This window comes from Rhipicephalus microplus, unplaced genomic scaffold, assembly GCF_043290135.1.
Source record: "Rhipicephalus microplus isolate Deutch F79 unplaced genomic scaffold, USDA_Rmic scaffold_191, whole genome shotgun sequence".
NCBI classification, from domain to species: Eukaryota; Metazoa; Arthropoda; class Arachnida; order Ixodida; family Ixodidae; genus Rhipicephalus; species Rhipicephalus microplus.
The window spans coordinates 290,001-305,000 of record NW_027464762.1 but is presented as its reverse complement, the minus strand read 5'-3'; the positions used below and the strand labels follow the sequence as shown (position 1 = coordinate 305,000).

At 62.4% G+C, this 15,000-nt stretch overlaps 2 non-coding genes across 2 annotated transcripts; both read left to right on the top strand.

Annotated features, from left to right (window-relative positions):
* The first annotated feature begins 11,114 nt into the window (after nt 1-11,114).
* Nucleotides 11,115-12,929, top strand: LOC142791863 (small subunit ribosomal RNA). The gene has a single exon (XR_012890479.1). It is a non-coding gene; the product is annotated as a small subunit ribosomal RNA (ribosomal RNA).
* Nucleotides 12,930-14,648: 1,719 nt separating this feature from the next.
* Nucleotides 14,649-14,801, top strand: LOC142791854 (5.8S ribosomal RNA). The gene has a single exon (XR_012890470.1). It is a non-coding gene; the product is annotated as a 5.8S ribosomal RNA (ribosomal RNA).
* The last annotated feature ends 199 nt before the right edge of the window (nt 14,802-15,000 follow it).

Below are 15,000 nucleotides of genomic sequence, written 5' to 3'. Positions count from 1 at the left end.
GGCTGACGCGGTTTCGTGCCGCCCCGGCAGACGCGGTTTTCGCGCCGCCCCGGCTGACGCGGTTTCGTGCCGCCCCGGCAGACGCAGTTCGGACTTAGCACTTTTCGGCTGTGCCTGGCTGGCGGCCCACTCACTCGATCGCCATGTCTGTTTGCCACAGTTTTCCCGGTGGTGCCGCACCCGGGCTCGCCCCGGCAGACGCGTTTTTTTTTTTCTTTCGCCCCGGCTGACGCAGTTTTCGCGCCGCCCCGGCTGACGCGGTTTCGTGCCGCCCCGGCAGACGCGGTTTTTTGCGCCGCCCCGGCTGACGCGGTTTTTGCCGCCCCGGCTGACGCAGTTCGGACTTAGCACTTTTCGGCTGTGCCTGGCTGGCGGCCCACTCACTCGATCGCCATGTCTGTTTGCCACAGTTTTCCCGGTGGTGCCGCACCCGGGCTCGCCCCGGCTGACGCAGTTTTCGCGCCGCCCCGGCTGACGCGGTTTCGTGCCGCCCCGGCAGACGCGGTTTTCGCGCCGCCCCGGCTGACGCGGTTTCGTGCCGCCCCGGCAGACGCAGTTCGGACTTAGCACTTTTCGGCTGTGCCTGGCTGGCGGCCCACTCACTCGATCGCCATGTCTGTTTGCCACAGTTTTCCCGGTGGTGCCGCACCCGGGCTCGCCCCGGCTGACGCAGTTTTCGCGCCGCCCCGGCTGACGCGGTTTCGTGCCGCCCCGGCAGACGCGGTTTTCGCGCCGCCCCGGCTGACGCGGTTTCGTGCCGCCCCGGCAGACGCAGTTCGGACTTAGCACTTTTCGGCTGTGCCTGGCTGGCGGCCCACTCACTCGATCGCCATGTCTGTTTGCCACAGTTTTCCCGGTGGTGCCGCACCCGGGCTCGCCCCGGCAGACGCGTTTTTTTTTTTCTTTCGCCCCGGCTGACGCAGTTTTCGCGCCGCCCCGGCTGACGCGGTTTCGTGCCGCCCCGGCAGACGCGGTTTTTTTGCGCCGCCCCGGCTGACGCGGTTTTTGCCGCCCCGGCTGACGCAGTTCGGACTTGGCACTTTTTGGCTGAGCCTGGCTGGTGGCCCACTCACTCGATCGCCATGTCTGTTAGCCACAGTTTTCCCGGTGGTGCCGCACCCGGGCTCGCCCCGGCTGACGCAGTTTTCGCGCCGCCCCGGCAGACGCGGTTTTCGCGCCGCCCCGGCTGACGCGGTTTTTGCCGCCCCGGCTGACGCAGTTCGGACTTGGCACTTTTTGGGCTGAGCCTGGCTGGCGGCCCACTCACTCGATCGCCATGTCTGTTTGCCACAGTCTTCCCGGTGGTGCCGCACCCGGGCTCGCCCCGGCAGACGCGTTTTTTTTTTCTTTCGCCCCGGCAGACGTGGTTCCCCCCCCCCCTTTTCGCTCGCCCCGGCTGACGAGGTTTTCGCGCCGCCCCGGCTGACGCAGTTTTCGCGCCGCCCCGGCTGACGCGGTTTCGTGCCGCCCCGGCTGACGCGGTTTTCGCGCCGCCCCGGCTGACGCGGTTTTTGCGTCGCCCCGGCTGACACGGTTCGGACTTTGCACTTTTCGGCTGTGCCTGGCTGGCGGCCCACTCACTCGATCGCCATGTCTGTTTGCCACAGTTTTCCCGGTGGTGCCGCACCCGGGCTCGCCCCGGCTGACGCAGTTTTCGCGCCGCCCCGGCTGACGCGGTTTCGTGCCGCCCCGGCAGACGCGGTTTTCGCGCCGCCCCGGCTGACGCGGTTTCGTGCCGCCCCGGCAGACGCAGTTCGGACTTAGCACTTTTCGGCTGTGCCTGGCTGGCGGCCCACTCACTCGATCGCCATGTCTGTTTGCCACAGTTTTCCCGGTGGTGCCGCACCCGGGCTCGCCCCGGCTGACGCAGTTTTCGCGCCGCCCCGGCTGACGCGGTTTCGTGCCGCCCCGGCAGACGCGGTTTTCGCGCCGCCCCGGCTGACGCGGTTTCGTGCCGCCCCGGCAGACGCAGTTCGGACTTAGCACTTTTCGGCTGTGTCTGGCTGGCGGCCCACTCACTCGATCGCCATGTCTGTTTGCCACAGTTTTCCCGGTGGTGCCGCACCCGGGCTCGCCCCGGCAGACGCGTTTTTTTTTTTTTCTTTCGCCCCGGCTGACGCAGTTTTCGCGCCGCCCCGGCTGACGCGGTTTCGTGCCGCCCCGGCAGACGCGGTTTTTTGCGCCGCCCCGGCTGACGCGGTTTTTGCCGCCCCGGCTGACGCAGTTCGGACTTAGCACTTTTCGGCTGTGCCTGGCTGGCGGCCCACTCACTCGATCGCCATGTCTGTTTGCCACAGTTTTCCCGGTGGTGCCGCACCCGGGCTCGCCCCGGCTGACGCAGTTTTCGCGCCGCCCCGGCTGACGCGGTTTCGTGCCGCCCCGGCAGACGCGGTTTTCGCGCCGCCCCGGCTGACGCGGTTTCGTGCCGCCCCGGCAGACGCAGTTCGGACTTAGCACTTTTCGGCTGTGCCTGGCTGGCGGCCCACTCACTCGATCGCCATGTCTGTTTGCCACAGTTTTCCCGGTGGTGCCGCACCCGGGCTCGCCCCGGCTGACGCAGTTTTCGCGCCGCCCCGGCTGACGCGGTTTCGTGCCGCCCCGGCAGACGCGGTTTTCGCGCCGCCCCGGCTGACGCGGTTTCGTGCCGCCCCGGCAGACGCAGTTCGGACTTAGCACTTTTCGGCTGTGCCTGGCTGGCGGCCCACTCACTCGATCGCCATGTCTGTTTGCCACAGTTTTCCCGGTGGTGCCGCACCCGGGCTCGCCCCGGCAGACGCGTTTTTTTTTTTTCTTTCGCCCCGGCTGACGCAGTTTTCGCGCCGCCCCGGCTGACGCGGTTTCGTGCCGCCCCGGCAGACGCGGTTTTTTTGCGCCGCCCCGGCTGACGCGGTTTTTGCCGCCCCGGCTGACGCAGTTCGGACTTGGCACTTTTTGGCTGAGCCTGGCTGGTGGCCCACTCACTCGATCGCCATGTCTGTTAGCCACAGTTTTCCCGGTGGTGCCGCACCCGGGCTCGCCCCGGCTGACGCAGTTTTCGCGCCGCCCCGGCAGACGCGGTTTTCGCGCCGCCCCGGCTGACGCGGTTTTTGCCGCCCCGGCTGACGCAGTTCGGACTTGGCACTTTTTGGGCTGAGCCTGGCTGGCGGCCCACTAACTCGATCGCCATGTCTGTTTGCCACAGTCTTCCCGGTGGTGCCGCACCCGGGCTCGCCCCGGCAGACGCGTTTTTTTTTTCTTTCGCCCCGGCAGACGTGGTTCCCCCCCCCCCCCTTTTCGCTCGCCCCGGCTGACGAGGTTTTCGCGCCGCCCCGGCTGACGCAGTTTTCGCGCCGCCCCGGCTGACGCGGTTTCGTGCCGCCCCGGCTGACGCGGTTTTCGCGCCGCCCCGGCTGACGCGGTTTTTGCGTCGCCCCGGCTGACACGGTTCGGACTTTGCACTTTTCGGCTGTGCCTGGCTGGCGGCCCACTCACTCGATCGCCATGTCTGTTTGCCACAGTTTTCCCGGTGGTGCCGCACCCGGGCTCGCCCCGGCTGACGCAGTTTTCGCGCCGCCCCGGCAGACGCGGTTTTCGCGCCGCCCCGGCTGACGCGGTTTCGTGCCGCCCCGGCAGACGCAGTTCGGACTTAGCACTTTTCGGCTGTGCCTGGCTGGCGGCCCACTCACTCGATCGCCATGTCTGTTTGCCACAGTTTTCCCGGTGGTGCCGCACCCGGGCTCGCCCCGGCTGACGCAGTTTTCGCGCCGCCCCGGCTGACGCGGTTTCGTGCCGCCCCGGCAGACGCGGTTTTCGCGCCGCCCCGGCTGACGCGGTTTCGTGCCGCCCCGGCAGACGCAGTTCGGACTTAGCACTTTTCGGCTGTGCCTGGCTGGCGGCCCACTCACTCGATCGCCATGTCTGTTTGCCACAGTTTTCCCGGTGGTGCCGCACCCGGGCTCGCCCCGGCAGACGCGTTTTTTTTTTTTCTTTCGCCCCGGCTGACGCAGTTTTCGCGCCGCCCCGGCAGACGCGGTTTTTTGCGCCGCCCCGGCTGACGCGGTTTTTGCCGCCCCGGCTGACGCAGTTCGGACTTAGCACTTTTCGGCTGTGCCTGGCTGGCGGCCCACTCACTCGATCGCCATGTCTGTTTGCCACAGTTTTCCCGGTGGTGCCGCACCCGGGCTCGCCCCGGCTGACGCAGTTTTCGCGCCGCCCCGGCTGACGCGGTTTCGTGCCGCCCCGGCAGACGCGGTTTTCGCGCCGCCCCGGCTGACGCGGTTTCGTGCCGCCCCGGCAGACGCAGTTCGGACTTAGCACTTTTCGGCTGTGCCTGGCTGGCGGCCCACTCACTCGATCGCCATGTCTGTTTGCCACAGTTTTCCCGGTGGTGCCGCACCCGGGCTCGCCCCGGCTGACGCAGTTTTCGCGCCGCCCCGGCTGACGCGGTTTCGTGCCGCCCCGGCAGACGCGGTTTTCGCGCCGCCCCGGCTGACGCGGTTTCGTGCCGCCCCGGCAGACGCAGTTCGGACTTAGCACTTTTCGGCTGTGCCTGGCTGGCGGCCCACTCACTCGATCGCCATGTCTGTTTGCCACAGTTTTCCCGGTGGTGCCGCACCCGGGCTCGCCCCGGCAGACGCGTTTTTTTTTTTCTTTCGCCCCGGCTGACGCAGTTTTCGCGCCGCCCCGGCTGACGCGGTTTCGTGCCGCCCCGGCAGACGCGGTTTTTTTGCGCCGCCCCGGCTGACGCGGTTTTTGCCGCCCCGGCTGACGCAGTTCGGACTTGGCACTTTTTGGCTGAGCCTGGCTGGTGGCCCACTCACTCGATCGCCATGTCTGTTAGCCACAGTTTTCCCGGTGGTGCCGCACCCGGGCTCGCCCCGGCTGACGCAGTTTTCGCGCCGCCCCGGCAGACGCGGTTTTCGCGCCGCCCCGGCTGACGCGGTTTTTGCCGCCCCGGCTGACGCAGTTCGGACTTGGCACTTTTTGGGCTGAGCCTGGCTGGCGGCCCACTCACTCGATCGCCATGTCTGTTTGCCACAGTCTTCCCGGTGGTGCCGCACCCGGGCTCGCCCCGGCAGACGCGTTTTTTTTTTCTTTCGCCCCGGCAGACGTGGTTCCCCCCCCCCCCCTTTTCGCTCGCCCCGGCTGACGAGGTTTTCGCGCCGCCCCGGCTGACGCAGTTTTCGCGCCGCCCCGGCTGACGCGGTTTCGTGCCGCCCCGGCTGACGCGGTTTTCGCGCCGCCCCGGCTGACGCGGTTTTTGCGTCGCCCCGGCTGACACGGTTCGGACTTTGCACTTTTCGGCTGTGCCTGGCTGGCGGCCCACTCACTCGATCGCCATGTCTGTTTGCCACAGTTTTCCCGGTGGTGCCGCACCCGGGCTTGCCCCGGCAGACGCGTTTTTTTTTTTCTTTTCGCCCCGGCTGACGCAGTTTTCGCCCCGCCCCGGCTGACGCGGTTTCGTGCCGCCCCGGCAGACGCGGTTTTTTGCGCCGCCCCGGCTGACGCGGTTTTTGCCGCCCCGGCTGACGCAGTTCGGACTTTGCACTTTTTGGCTGAGCCTGGCTGGCGGCCCACTCACTCGATCGCCATGTCTGTTTGCCACAGTTTTCCCGGTGGTGCCGCACCCGGGCTCGCCCCGGCAGACGCGTTTTTTTTTTCCTTCGCCCCGGCAGACGTGGTTCCCCCCCCCCCCCCCTCCGTCTTTCTTTTTGTTTTTTTTTTCGCCGCGGCTGAAGTGGATTTTTCGGTGCCTCGACGCCCCGGTAGTCGCGGTTTTTCCGTTTCCGCACGGCCCCGGCTGACGCTGCTCGGTCACAGTCGCCTTTTGTGAGGATTGCAGACTTCTTGAGCGCGGGTGTTTTTTTTTGTTGTTGTTGTTGTTTTATTACGCATTCGCTCCAGCAGACGCTGTTTAGACTTTTTGTTTCCTCTTTTATCCTGCGACGAGGTGACGAGGTTTATTCGGTGCCCCGCCGCCCCGGCTGAAGTGATTTTTCCTGTCCCGTGCCGCCCCGGCTGACGCGGTTGGGACTTCGCGTTTGTTCGGCCGCCACGGGTTTTGGCGCACTCGCTCGGTTGCTTGTTGTTGCCACTTGTTGCGAACCCAGGTTTCTTGAGCGAGCGCGGGCGTTTTTTCTTCCTTTCTTTCTTTGTTCTATGTGTTAGCGAATCGGCCTTTAATATCACACGAGGACTCACAACCAACAATTTTCAGTTTGAAGTGTAAAAAATCTGCAGGTGTTGACGTAACTGACTTGCCCCGTACCCTTGAGTACATCCATGAAGTTCTCGTAGTACTACTAAATCGCATTATTCCAAGTGGAGAAATTCCCATAAACTTGCAAACCTCTACACGAAAATCGGTGCGCGTGATAAAGTTGAAAATTATCGTCCGATATCAAATGTGCCTTCTATAACACAAATTCTAGGAAAAAAAAAAAAAAAACACTTGTTCGCCGTTTTCTGCGCCGTGACTGGCAGCACTCCGGCGAAGCGAAACGGGGTCGATTCGAGCACGATATCGGCGTCTTTCGACGTGCTCGCCGGCGACCGTCGCACGAGTACGTCGCACGAGCGCGTCTGCCGGGGCGCCGTTTGCGAAGCCGACGCAAAAGTGGGAACCGCCGCTCGGATGATCGCCGCTTTCGGCAGAGTGAGTGTTGGCACTCCGGGGAAGCGAAACAGCGTGAATGCGCCCACGAAATCGGCGTATTTTGAAGTGCCCGCCGGCGACCGTCGCACGAGTACGGTAAACCGCGTCAGCCGGGGCGTAGTTCGGGACGCCGACGAAAAAGTGGGAAGCGCAACTCGGATCTTCGCCGTTTTTGCAGGAGTGAGTGGCGGCCCTCCTGCGAGACCAAGAAGCATCGATTCGTGCACGAATTCGGCGCCTTTCGACGTGATCGCCGGCGACCGTCGCTCGAGTAGGGCAAACCGCGTCTGCCGGGGCGGGCTTCGGGACGCCGATGCGAAAGTGGGAAACGCTGCTCGGATGTTCGCCGTTTTTGGCCGAGTGAGTGCTGGCACTCGGGCGAAGCCAAACGGGGCCGATTACGGCACGATATCGGCGTCTTTCGACGTGCCCGGCGGCGACCGTCGCACGAGTACGGTAAACCGCGTCAGCCCGGGCGGAGTTCGGGACGCCGATGCGAAAGTGGAGAACGCCGCTCGGATCTTCGCCGTTTTTGGAGGAGTGAGTGGCGGCACTCCGGAGAAGCCAAGGAGCGCCAATTAGCGCACGATATCGGCGTCTTTCGACGCGCTCGCCGGCGACCGTCGAACGAGTAGGGCAAACCGCGTCTGCCGGGGCGGGGTTTACGACGCCGACGCAAAAGTGGGAACCGCCGCTCGGATGTTGGCCGTTTTTGGCAGAGTGAGTGCTGGCACACCGGCGACGCGAAAGAGCGCGAAAGCGCCCACGAAAGTGGCGTATTTGGACGTGCTTGACGGCGACCGCTGCAGGAGTACGAAAAACCACGTCAGCCGGGGCGAGCGACCCACGGCGGTCTGGGTGCTTATCGCTGCTATTATAGGGGCACCCCGGCAGACGCAGAAAAAAAAAATTTTTTTTCGACCTTCTTTTTTGCTGGTCGAGCTCGGGTAACCCAGGTCGCAATGGGAGCCGCGCACGAAAGCGGCGTCGCGAGACGCGTTCGCGGTCGCTAGTCGCACGAGCTCGGCAACCGCGTCAGCCGGCGCGGAGTTCGGGATGCCGACGGCTAAGTGGGTACCGCTGCTCGGATGTTCGCCGTTTTTGGCCGAGTGAGTGCTGGCACTCCGGCGAAGCGAAACGGGGCCGATTCGGGCACGATATCGGCGTATTTCGACGTGCTCGCCGGCGACCGTCGCACGAGTACGGCAAAGCGCGTCTGCCGGGGCGAGGTTTGCGATGCCGACGAAAAAGTGGGAAGCGCCGCTCGGATCTTCGCCGTTTTTGCAGGAGTGAGTGGCGGCCCTCCTGCGAGACCAAGAAGCATCGACTCGCGCACGATATCGGTGTCTTTCGACGTGCCCGCCGGCCACCGCCGCACGAGTACGGCAAACCGCGTATGCCGGGGCGGGGTTGGCGACGCCGACGCAAAAGTGGGAACCGCCACTAGGATGTTCGCCGTTTTTGGCAGAGTGAGTGCTGGCACACCGGCGACGCGAAAGAGCGCGAAAGCGCCCACGAAAGTGGCGTATTTGGACGTGCTTGACGGCGACCGCTGCAGGAGTACGAAAAACCACGTCAGCCGGGGCGAGCGACCCACGGCGGTCTGGGTGCTTATCGCTGCTATTATAGGGGCACCCCGGCAGACGCAGAAAAAAAAAATTTTTTTTCGACCTTCTTTTTTGCTGGTCGAGCTCGGGTAACCCAGGTCGCAATGGGAGCCGCGCACGAAAGCGGCGTCGCGAGACGCGTTCGCGGTCGCTAGTCGCACGAGCTCGGCAACCGCGTCAGCCGGCGCGGAGTTCGGGATGCCGACGGCTAAGTGGGTACCGCTGCTCGGATGTTCGCCGTTTTTGGCCGAGTGAGTGCTGGCACTCCGGCGAAGCGAAACGGGGCCGATTCGGGCACGATATCGGCGTATTTCGACGTGCTCGCCGGCGACCGTCGCACGAGTACGGCAAAGCGCGTCTGCCGGGGCGAGGTTTGCGATGCCGACGAAAAAGTGGGAAGCGCCGCTCGGATCTTCGCCGTTTTTGCAGGAGTGAGTGGCGGCCCTCCTGCGAGACCAAGAAGCATCGACTCGCGCACGATATCGGTGTCTTTCGACGTGCCCGCCGGCCACCGCCGCACGAGTACGGCAAACCGCGTATGCCGGGGCGGGGTTGGCGACGCCGACGCAAAAGTGGGAACCGCCACTAGGATGTTCGCCGTTTTTGGCAGAGTGAGTGCTGGCACTCCGGCGAAGCGAAAGAGCGCGAATGCGCCCACGAAAGTGGCGTGTTTGGACGTGCTTGACGACGACCACCGCAGGAAAACGAAAAACCACGTCAGCCGGGGCGAGCGACCCATGGCGGTCTGGGTGCTTATCGCTGCTATTATAGGGGCACCCCGGCAGACGCAAAAAAAAAAAAATTTTTTTCGACATTCTTTCTTGCTCGTCGACCTCGGGTGACCCAGGTCGCAGTGGGAGCCGCGCACGAAAGCGGCGTCGCGAGACGGCTTCGCGGTCGCTAGTCGCACGAGCTCGGCAACCGCGTCTGCCGGGGCGGAGTTCGGGACGCCGACGGCTAAGTGGGAACCGCCGCTCGGATGTTCGCCGTTTGTGGCCGAGTGAGTGCTGGCACTCCGGCGAAGCCAAACGGGGCCGATTCCGGCACGATATCGGCGTCTTTCTACGTGCTCGCCGGCGACCGTCGCACGAGTACGGCAAAGTGCGTCTGCCGGGGCGGGGTTTGCGACGCGTACGCAATAGTGAGAACCGTCGCTCGGATGTTCGTCGTCTTTCGCCGAGCCAGTGCTGGCACTCCGGCGAAGCCGAACGGAGCCGATTCGGGCACGATATCGGCGTCTTTCCACGTGCTCGCCGGCGACCGTCGCACGAGTACGGTAAACCGCGTCAGCCGGGGCGGAGTTCGGGACGCCGATGCGAAAGTGGGAAGCGCCGCTCGGATCTTCGCCGTTTTTGGAGGAGTCAGTGGCGGCACTCCGGTGAAGCCAAGGTGCGCCAATTCGCGCACGATATCGGCGTCTTTCGACGTGCCCGCCGGCCACCGTCGCACGAGTACGGCAAACCTCGTCTGCCGGGGCGGGGTTTGCGACGCCGACGCAAAAGTGGGAACCGCCGCTCGGATGTTCGCCGTTTTTGGCAGAGTGAGTGCTGGCACTCCGGCGAAGCGAAAGAGCGTGAATGCGCCCACGAAAGTAGCGTATTTGGACGTGCTTGACGGCGACCGCCGCAGGAGTACGAAAAACCACGTCAGCCGGGGCGAGCGACCCACGGCGGTCTGGGTGCTTATCGCTGCTATTATAGGGGCACCCCGGCAGACGCAGAAAGAAAAAAAAAAAAAATGGGGACATGGCGTGCGTCACCGTGCGGCTTCGCAGCGTTGCCGAAGTCGCCGAGCCCTTCGACTGAGCCGAACGGCGGACAGGGAACGTTGGTCGGCCGTTCTAACCTGTCGGTGCCACGCCGAGACGTCGTTAAGGAAAACCGCGTCGTGGGCCTCTACGACGCCGTCGAGTCGTTGTACGTTTGGTGTCCAGCGTGTCGGCGGCGAGTAGCGGACACGTCGTTCACGACTTCGGTCTTTCGCAGTCGACGCGAACTTGCGGAGAGTCGTGGTGCCTCACGTTTTCGGCAGAAACCGCGGCGGAATTTTCCCGTGCGTGCGCGCACGACCTCGGTGCTGTGCCGTCAGCGTAGTGTTGCACAAACTCGTGGCCTACCCAAGGTGCGGTACGTTTGCGGCCGTATCCTCGGTGGGAATTTCGTGAGTAGGGTCGCAAATTCTACGACCTCGGCGGGTTTGAGAGCGACGTAGACTTGTGGCACGCTCAACGTGCCACACGTTTCGGGGCACACCCGCGGTGAAATTTTCTCGAGTACGCTCGTATTAGTGCCCAAGGAGGTCTGGGTACTTATCGCTGCTATTATGTGGGGGTTCTCGTGAGCGGCGTACGCGAAAGCGACCGGGTGTCTGATATGCGGCGGGCTTCGGCCTCGTCAAGCGTGTCCTCGGGTCTGCTCCAGGGGAATCCACGGCAGTCGTCTGCAGCCTCATCCGCTTGATGCGTTAGGGGCTGGTTGTCGGACGGTGCCGTTTTACCACGATATCGAGGTGTGTTCCGTGTCGTCCTCGGGCGATTCAGATGCGAAAGCGCCGAAGACGCGGGCGTGACCCGTCGTCTGGCGGCTTTGCAGTCTCGGCTCCGTTGCTAGTTCCGGCCGGTCCACCGACAGTGCAGCGGGCTTGGGCAACCCGCACGGCGCGACCGAGTCGATGCAACGAAAAAGAGCGAGCATGAACGTGCTTCTTGCCGCACGGCTCCCACTCGTCTTTCGGGAAGGTTGTGCCGTAGCGAGCTCGAACGCCGTCATCTCGGAGTGCAAAATAAGCGTGTTGGGGCGCCTGAAGGTGGCCTCCGCCGCACACAGACTGCGTCCGGCCCGCCGAAGGCGAGGACGGACGCGCAGTCGAACGATTACCTGGTTGATCCTGCCAGTAATCATATGCTTGTCTCAAAGATTAAGCCATGCATGTCTAAGTACATGCCGAAATAAGGCGAAACCGCGAATGGCTCATTAAATCAGTTATGGTTCCTTAGATCGTTTCTTCCTACTTGGATAACTGTGGCAATTCTAGAGCTAATACATGCAGTGAGCCTGGAGCCCTTTGGGTAACGGGTGCTTTTATTAGACCAAGATCGATCGGGTTTCGGCCCGTATTGTGTGGTGACTCTGGATAACTTTGTGCTGATCGCATGGCCACGAGCCGGCGACGTTTCTTTCAAGTGTCTGCCTTATCAACTTTCGATGGTAGGTTACTTGCTTACCATGGTTGTTACGGGTAACGGAGAATCAGGGTTCGATTCCGGAGAGGGAGCCTGAGAAACGGCTACCACATCCAAGGAAGGCAGCAGGCGCGCAAATTACCCACTCCCGGCACGGGGAGGTAGTGACGAAAAATAACAATACGGGACTCTTTTGAGGCCCCGTAATTGAAATGAGTACACTCTAAATCCTTTAACGAGGATCAATTGGAGGGCAAGTCTGGTGCCAGCAGCCGCGGTAATTCCAGCTCCAATAGCGTATACTAAAGCTGCTGCGGTTAAAAAGCTCGTAGTTGGATCTCAGTTCCAGACGAGTAGTGCATCTACCCGATGCGACGGCTCGGACTGAACATCATGCCGGTTCTTTCTTGGTGCACTTCATTGTGTGCCTCGAGATGGCCGGTGCTTTTACTTTGAAAAAATTAGAGTGCTCAACGCAGGCGAGTCGCCTGAATAAACTTGCATGGAATAATAGAACAAGACCTCGTTTCTGTTCTGTTGGTTTTTGGAATACGAGGTAATGATTAAGAGGGACGGACGGGGGCATTCGTATTGCGGCGCTAGAGGTGAAATTCTTGGACCGTCGCAAGACGAACTACTGCGAAAGCATTTGCCAAGAATGTTTTCATTGATCAAGAACGAAAGTCAGAGGTTCGAAGGCGATCAGATACCGCCCTAGTTCTGACCATAAACGATGCCAACCAGCGATCCGCCTGAGTTACTCAAATGACTCGGCGGGCAGCTTCCGGGAAACCAAAGTATTTGGGTTCCGGGGGAAGTATGGTTGCAAAGCTGAAACTTAAAGGAATTGACGGAAGGGCACCACCAGGAGTGGAGCCTGCGGCTTAATTTGACTCAACACGGGAAAACTTACCCGGCCCGGACACTGGGAGGATTGACAGATTGAGAGCTCTTTCTTGATTCGGTGGATGGTGGTGCATGGCCGTTCTTAGTTGGTGGAGCGATTTGTCTGGTTAATTCCGATAACGAACGAGACTCTAGCCTATTAAATAGGTGCGGGGTTCCCAGCACCTTACAACCTTCTTAGAGGGACAAGCGGCTCCTAGCCGCACGAAACAGAGCAATAACAGGTCTGTGATGCCCTTAGATGTCCGGGGCCGCACGCGCGCTACACTGAAGGAAGCAGCGTGTCTTTATCCCTGTCTGAAAAGACTGGGTAACCCGTGGAACTTCTTTCGTGATTGGGATAGGGGCTTGCAATTGTTCCCCTTGAACGAGGAATTCCCAGTAAGCGCGAGTCATAAGCTCGCGTTGATTACGTCCCTGCCCTTTGTACACACCGCCCGTCGCTACTACCGATTGAATGATTTAGTGAGGTCTTCGGACCGATGTCCGGCGCGGCCTTTCGGTTGCGCCGGTCTGTTGGAAAGATGACCAAACTTGATCATTTAGAGGAAGTAAAAGTCGTAACAAGGTTTCCGTAGGTGAACCTGCGGAAGGATCATTAACGGATTGTGAAGGGTGAGCGCCTCAGCTGCGTCTGCGCCCGACACTTTCTGCCGCTGACCCCGTTTGGACGCGGGGTCGGCTTTTCCCCACGGGGCTGCCTGAATGTGGAGCGGCACCCCGTGACAAATTGTTGCGCCCAGCGGACGCCAACACCGCGACCTTGGACGGTCGGCCAGGTGGCGGACGCGGGTACAAACGGCGCAACGCACTCATAGGTCGGCTTTCGACCCGCCACTGCACCGTGGCTCGAAGCGCTCGAAATGCGCGACCCGACCGCTGCGGGACCGCCTAGTACTGTAAACAGGAGCGGCGGAGCGCGAACGGCGAGTCGTGGTTACGTCGGTAGAAGGCGAGGCTGCGCGTTCCCGAAACGCCAGCCGAGTGCCCTCCCGACCGTTCGAGCGTGCAAGAACGAGACCCGACAATCGCGCGGCGACTGCCAAGTACGAGAGGAACGGCACAAGCGTCGGCGGTCGGTCAAGGAACTGGTGATGTGACGGGTCCGCTGTGCACCAGTGCATACCGTCCCGCCGTCCGCGGCAAGCGCCTCCGCGTCCTCGGGTGACGGAGGCTGCCGGTCGGTTCTTGCAGGCGAGGGATCTCGCTGGCACCGGTTCGCGTTGACGCGCGGCCGGTCATGGCACGGCGATGCGACGGCCGAGGTGCGCAGTACTCGATGGAGGAACCGCACGCTCCGATGACCGTCCCGCCCTCCGCGGCGTATGCGTACCGACCGTAATGGTTGCAGCAGCGCCGGCCGGCTTTTGAATTCGCCACACGAAACACGGTGCGAGATCGCGGTTAGGGGAGCGTCGACGTTGCCAGGCGTTTTGCTTGCTGCCGAGGGAAAGGCGGCACGGCCACGTCGCGCTCGTCGCGATTAGCGGGTCTGCGCGCTTTGGGAAGGTGCCGCAACGACTTGCCGAAAGAGGAAGCACGGAAGAACGAGGGACTTGGACGTCCCGACAATTGAACGCACTTGCGGCCAGGCCCTTGCTGGCTTCGTTCTTCCGCCTCGAGTAGGCTCGTACGCGGCTCCGGCGCCGAAAGTGGTCCTTGGCACCGACTTCGGTGGACGTGGGAAGTGCCGCGCAAGTACGGCGCGCCTGGCTCCACCTGTTGGCTAAAGTAGGCAGCCGGATCGGCATTTTGGTGTGCGGTGGCAAACCGTGGATGCGAAAAAAGCTTGTGCGATTTCGTGGAACAAAAAGCGGGGGTCCCCCTTTTTATGCGGAGGAGACCGACCCGCCTGCCGTGGTGAACCGCGACGCCACGGTAAAAACGGGAGAGGCTTGTCGATGGGACCGTGCATCCCGCGCTCCACGGAGGCCGGGAGGCGGCCGCCCGAGGAAATGTGTAGCCGTCGAGGCCCGCATCTGCGTGCACTCTTATCCAAATGGGTGTACCGCAGGCATTTTCTGGTTAGGCGGGCCAATGAGAGCGAGCACACAACGATACCTACGGGTCCGGCTTGGAGAACCGGCTTCGACGCCTCCCGAGTATTTATAGAGGGGTGGACCACGAAAGCACTCGCAAGTAGCGAAAGCGAAACGCCGTCCGAAACACACCGTTTGCTCGATTTGCGGCAGCCGAAAAAGGCGCGGCAGAGTTTTGGAGTCCAAGCGTGCGCTGAAAAGCGCCCTTCTTGGCCACTGTTTGGCCGAGTGCCAGAAACGTTTGGTTTTGACTGTACGGAATTGAACAAACACTTTTTCACGACTCTAAGCGGTGGATCACTCGGTTCTCGGGTCGATGAAGAACGCAGCCAGCTGCGAGACTTGGTGTGAATTGCAGGACACACTGAGCACTGATTTTTTGAACGCACATTGCGGCCTTGGGTCTTCCCTTGGCTTCGTCTGTCTGAGGGTCGGATCACATATCAAGAGAGCCTTCGGCGCACAAGGGAACGTGAGCCGTCGACTCGTTTTGACCGCGTCGGCAACACGGACAGCACGCTGAACACCTCACAGCGAGCGCCAACAGCGGCCACTCAAGGGCGAGACGGTGGCGACCGTCGTGCCAGAGCCCAACCGAAACGGGGGCGACCGACTGCATTGAGGATGTGGCAC